Source organism: Sphaeroforma arctica (assembly GCF_001186125.1).
Source record: "Sphaeroforma arctica JP610 unplaced genomic scaffold supercont1.501, whole genome shotgun sequence".
Taxonomy (NCBI): Eukaryota; class Ichthyosporea; order Ichthyophonida; genus Sphaeroforma; species Sphaeroforma arctica.
In genome coordinates, this window is record NW_014040057.1 from 10,108 (window position 1) to 17,179 (window position 7,072).

Here is a 7,072-nt window from a genome sequence, read left to right on the forward strand (position 1 = left end):
CAGGCACCGAACACGACGGAACCCGCCGATGCACGTCAACGGCTGGCACAGGATTTAGAGGCGAACGCGCAGATTGCTGACAAGGCGCGATGTCGTCTGGAAGGGAGCGAAGTTACCATTTTGGTAACCCGTGAACAGGCGATGCACATGCGCAGATCAACGCGTAACTTTATATCCGACCGGTGGCTACCATACGTGGACGAGCAGGTGAAGAAGTGGTTGGCGGATTTGGTGATCACGAAACGGACGACACCGACGACTGTTAACCTCCCGCTCCTTGCGGTCTCGACGTTTGGTGCAGAAGAGAACGTGAAGAAGGTACGCGTATGTTTAGATATGCGTGCTGTCAACGCGCTTATTCTGGGCAACCAGTTCTTGATTCCCAAGGTCAACGAACTTATCTCTCGCCTCAAGAGTAAGAAGTACTACACTACGCTGGATATATCGGCGGCATATAATAGGCTACCGATCCATCCCGATTCACAATACCTGTTTAGCTTTACACACGAGCGTTATCAGTACTCGTTTACATCGGAACCTTGAGCACAATACTGGACTACTTGCCGGTCCACCACTATATCGACGATATAGTTATTGCCAGCGACGACTATGACGAACATATTCGAACGGTGAAGAAGGTGATTCAACGTTTAAGATACCACAGTTTTAAGCTCAACCCCGCCAAGTGTCACTTTGCTATTCCCGAAGTGATGATCTTAGAGAAGAAGGTGTCGGCACAATGCATAGATATTGATCATGAGAAGCAGACCAAGCTTATCGACTGGCCTACCCCACTACGGTACAAAGACATAGCCTCTGCCTTTGGATTAGCAAATTATCTTCATGAACATCTCCCCAACTTTGCGAACACGGTTGCACCTTTGCGCGAGTTATGCAAACTCAAACCGAAGGAGTTGATCGGCGATCGTTGGGAGAAAAGACATGCACAGGCGTGGCAGGCAATGAAGGATGCAGTTGTCAATGCAGTGGCGTTGCACTTTCCGGTCGACGGTATACCATTGAACTTGGAAACCGACGCTAGCGATTACGGTTTGGGGGGAGCGTTATTCCAATGGGTCGACGGGAAGAAACATTATTTAATGTTCTTTAGCAAGACTCTGAACCATGCGCAACAGAACTACGCTACACCAATGAAGGAGTTACTAGCCTTGGTGTACGGGCTGACACATTTTAGGGAACATTTGGATGGGCAACGGTTTACCGTCTTTACGGACCACAAGGCCCTGGTGTATATGAATACACGGCTCAAGCTTAATCTGATGCTCGAGAGATGGCACCATATTATAGCACCGTTCTACTCTACCATATCACATATACCAGGAGTTCCGGACATGTTGAGCAGAGTACATGAGGGGACAGCGGAGCATGACGAACCTGTGATACTGTACACAGACTGTTGACAGTTATTCCCTAGTTACTTTGAACAAGCGCAACAACACTTCGGTCTGAACAATATAGATGTATTTGCGGACCCGTCTAACGTTCAGCTTCGTCGATTTCGGACTAAAGACAATGGGGAAGGGGCGTTTGCCCACGACTGGTCGACAGTCGATGGATGGATGAACCCACCATGAGAGAAGATACATAGAATGTTACGCAAGATATGGACCGATGGTGCGAGGGCAACGGTGTGTCTGCCATGGGTACCAAGGGCACCATGGTTTGACCTGTTCAAACAGTTGTTGCAATCACAACCAGTACTGGTCCCACGAACGCCACACACGTTCCTCAAGTACGCTAAGTATGCCTGTGGCAAGACGCCATGGGGATACACAGTGATTGCACGAGTGGGACCCCCTAACGGGTTCAAACTGGACCCACTGTTTTCCCAGCGACTTGGGTATGCAGAACCAAAACACACGGCGTACGTAATGTGTTTAGATACCGCGCGAGAGATCTCGGTGGCAATGGCGGATCCAGAAGGTCAACCGGCATTTGAGCGGGCGACGCCAGAAGAACAACAACGCCGTACGCGACTCACACAAGCGCACCACGAACAAGAACATCATGGTGCGGCTGATACAGTTTGGCAACTCCGTCAGAATGGTCATGTGTGGCCGGGCGCACTTGAGTTGGCAACGGAAGGTAAACGGCAGTGCGCTACATGGTTGGGACAGGATACGCTTCGTATGTTTCCACCCGATGATTAGCATTGACGCGCGCTACCCGTGGGACCATATTCAAGTCGACTATATCCCGATGTCACTTGAGTCCAGATGAAAGAACAATTATTTACTTCACGTCCTGGACAATGATACAGGCTACTCAATCCTTCGAGCGACACCGGACAAGACGAAGGAGACGACGGCACAAGCCTCGCAGACACGGACACGTAAACGCCAACGTGCCCAAATCCAAATTTTTATCTTCAGATATGCCTACTCGGTAGGACGGTGCGCTCGAACCGTAATCGTCGAGCCCTCTAGCTCTCAGAGGTTAAATGCCAGCACACTGCTCTAGCTCCCAGAAGATAACTGCCAGCACATTGCTCTAGCTCTCAGAGGATAAATGCCAGCAACTAAGTTATTTGGGTATTCCTCACTATCTCTAAAACTGGCACACTGCTTTTCGGTCAGTGCTTCAGTTTGGGGGGGGGTTGTGGTCAGAATACAAGTACTTAGGTTTTAGTTGTTTATTTTAGTTATTATAGTTTTTTACAGTTTATCAAAATAATTTGATAAACTTGGTATTTGCTGACTATTATAGCACATGACTTATGACTCACTTTTAGAGTCACTAATTTTACAATTACTATTGAATGAACAACGTCTCCCTCTCTACGGAGAGTGAACGTTGCGATACAATTATTGAAGCGCTCGTTTACCACATTAGAACAGACAGGGGAACCAACGTTACTGTGCGCAATTTTGATATTCAATTGGTTGAATTTTGACCATCGTTTAAGCGGGCTTGTAAGGTGGTCTCACAAAGAGAGACTAAATTGTCGTGCACAATTGAACGCGGAGAAGGAAGATGAAGATTTATGACAGCACTCGTAACGATTTTAAGATTGAAAGGGAATACAAATGGCCAAGTAGCAAATTACTTTCGCATATTGATCCGTCAGATGATATATTTTCTATTTCTCGTGAAACTGCAATCGCTGAAACTAATCATGAATATATTTACAGCTTATGGTATGTATTTGGCTACGCAAACATCGCTTACTGCATCGTCTTCTACAACTGCACGTGGAACTGCAATCCCTGAAACTATTCCTGAAATTGTTGACACGCAGGATCCAGCTAATGATATTTATATGCCTAAGGTCACAACATTTACTGTTCCGTGCTCTACCCAGTTGTAAAGTATTCAGCCCTTTCCATAAGAAAGAGTACGTTAATTGTGTGCAGGATCAGCCTTTGTCGTACATTAGTCTCAATGACCCTGCAGACTTGTATTACAGAATCAATGATCTCAATATTATTAACAAACATGAACCTGTGATCAGTTCTACACGGAAACGTGCGTTCGACGCCCCAAGCGCGCAATTCAAATGCAAAATAACCAATAGATAATTAATTTACATCTATTAAACCATGCACGAAACCGAATCAGAACAGTACTCAACTCTCTTCCCCCGTATTTCTTAAAAATATACACGAGGTTAATCCATACAAGGACAGGGAACCTCAATCGCTTGGAACACACGGGAATTTACAATATGATGCAGACAACCCAATCGAATTTCGCATAGATTCGGACAATGCAGAACATTTGACACAGATTTATAAACATAGTTTTACTTGCGCCAAAGGTAAATCTGGGAAAATAGGTTGCCAAATGGCAAAACCATCTCCAATGCAACCAACTACCCAATTTCTTCAAATATTTCATGATAAACAGGATGATTTAATCACTACTGAACCTCTTACAGTATAAGACTACCTACTGTTGTATCTGTGACTACGCAAAATATGCATGGGGTCGGAGATAATCGATGCATTGCTTTTGCAACCCGCAGACGAAATAAACGTGATACATATGTACACCCGTGCAGCAATTTATACGGATGCAAGGGGCTACTGGTGTCGGTAAACCCTGGTCTGTAAACTGTGTGAGAAACAAATTGCCTCACTCCCATGAAATTCGGTTTAGGTGCATTCACTGGCGTTGCGGTTATTCTTTCACCCGATGGTGAGACCCTTTCTCGTTCATTTTCTTTGTCAAGCAGAGACATTTACATTCCTTTAGAGACTAATGTTCGCCTTCGCCTACGAGAAAAACTTGGTCGCATACGCGTTCTTGTAATAGATGAAATGACATTCGTTAGTGCAAACTTTATATACAGCATTAATCGCAGATTACAAGAAATTTTTAACAATGATGCAGACTTGTTTGCCGGGATCAGTGTTGTCCTCATGGGGGACTTGAAGCAGTTGCCCTCATGCAGGCAACAATCCACGCACAAACCCATGCTCACATGTTGTCGAAAATCAACGGACGTGGCTGCTATAGAACTTTTGCAGCGCTTCACTGTGTACAAATTCAGCACACAACATCGCACGAACGATCAAAACCAGATTGAACTATTAAAACACTTTAAACCCAAAGCATCAATAGGTCCTAAAAATCTTACACATATACAACCGTTATCTCCTACGTTAATAACAACTGAACCTTTTAAATGGCTCACTGCTCCCTATGCTTGCCTCGTCAACAAAGAGCGCAGTTCTGTGAGCTCTTTGGGAATATGCCAATTCTCAAAAGCTACTCAAAACGTCGTGTACAAATTCAAAAGTCTGTGATAGTGACTACGACTCGAAATTGAACAAAGACTCTCTCACTTTCTTCCCTGAATTATATCAATACTTTACAACAGGCCTTCCTATTATTCTAACCCATATTATTTGCGTTCAGTATGGGCTCGCTAACGGCACCAGGGCCACATTGGTAGACTTTTGTTATGAAGATTTGCATAAAAAGTCAATTTTTGAATCGTCCAAGCATTTAGCTTCCATAGGCATCCCTTTCGGAATGGCCATTTGATGGACGCTGACGCATGTGCTCATTCGTGAACAACTCAGCCAATTTCGTGAATTTTCAATGGCGAATTTTGACGCGTCTATTCTAAATGACACGGTCCAGACGGCGTCGGATGTGGACTTTCTTGAGCAACAGGTGGCGCCAACATAGCAACCACAATGGACTCCTCAACACCCAACGCAGGTATTGACGACGCCCACTGGCCAGTTAACTATCAGCGTGAAGGACGAGATGAAGCAAATCAGCCCCGTTAGATGAGAAATTGGCCGCACGAAGCCGATACCTCAGGTGGTACCTTACGATAATATGCACGTGACTCGAAGAGAGCTGATGTTGAAACACGATCAAAATCGAGCACAAGAAATTCCGACACCAGATGAGATGCCGACCGACTTTTGTGATTTGAGTTGTACTCGGGAATCGACGACTGTGATGAGATCTGCCGGTCAATTTATTTTTGGAACCAGCGGATTTACATTTGGCATTGAACACTTCCAAGAATTTGTCGTCGTCGGCAAGGCGCTCCTTTGATGCATTTCGCAGAGTGATGAAATCTCCACGGCAACGGCCTAATCACGGTCAAGTAGCAGGGAATTTATTTCGTGACAAGCTGTTTCGTCGTCCACGCTTACCAGAAGAGATGAAGGAGTGCTGTACGGTTGAAAATATGAATTTACCCGATATTATTGATATAATTCTGGGCATGGACATTATGGGAGAACTAGGACTAGGCCATACTGGCCTATCGTCACCATTTCCAGAAGTAGTCGGAATATTATGGATGAACTGCTCGAACCGATATACATTCGGATGGCCCCAGACTTATCAGAGCCAGAAGATATTCGACACCGGCTACAACAATAGTTAGACGCTAACGAAACAATTTGGGATGTAGCTCTTTGTATCCTACCAGGTACTGAAATATCACTACCCATACCTCGCGATAAACTCTTGGGTCTACGACGACAAACACGTAACTTTGTGTATGACAAATACGACCCATACGTCATACAGTACGTACACAGATGGGAACATGAGTTGGTAATCCAGCGTCACACATCGGTGTCGATGGTCAACTTGCCTCTTCTGGCGGTATTATCATTCACACCGTCGGGGGAACTAATTAAGATACGGGTGTAATTGGATTTACGACAGATCAATGCTCTTATTTCAGGAGACAAGTTTACATTACCGAAGGTCAATGAGATTATTAGTAACTTGAGGGGTAAGCGATACTATACTGCGTAGGAACTATCGGCCACATATCATCGCTTACCCATACACGAGGACTCACAACATATGTCCTCGCTTACATGGGATAGTCACCAATACTCGTTCACGTCGGCTCCGTTTGGACTATCGACAATTACGTCCCAATTTCAGCGCACAATTAGTAATTTGATGGCGGGATTAGACGTGCAATGCTACGTTGATGATCTTATAATTGCGTCTGATAACTACGAGGATCCGATTACTACAGTTGAAGAGGTCATCCGACGGCTCACCGAGAACAACTTCAAACTCAACCAAAAGAAGTGCCACTTGGCAGTGGGCGAGGTTATGGTACTGGGGAAGAAAGTACCTGCAAAAGGAGTAGACGTCGATCACGAGAAACAGCAACGGTTGATAGACTGGCCAACGCCACGATGTCATAGGGACATCGCGTCCACATCAGGTCTGGCTACTTTCCTATCTGAACACTTCCCTAATTTTGCACATAAAGTGGCCCCACTCCGGTCGTTCTCGAAACTCAAGTTGGAAGCATTCTATCTTTTTTTGCCTTTTAAATAAGGCCACGTTGCGTGTTATCCGACTAGTGGCTATATTTAACGCACTAGAACCGTCGGGCTTGTGTCAGCGACAGAGATTATATATGGTCCTATTCATTTATATGTTAAAACAGTAGCATCGGAGTCGCGTTGACGTATGTTGAATCTATCTCCCATTTGATATTCTGCTAACTTTTTGGTAGCATTCTATCTTTTTTTTTGCCTTTTAAATAAGGCCACATTGCGTGTTTCTCGCAAGCAAGGATATACAACGTTATATATACGTTGTCGGAGTC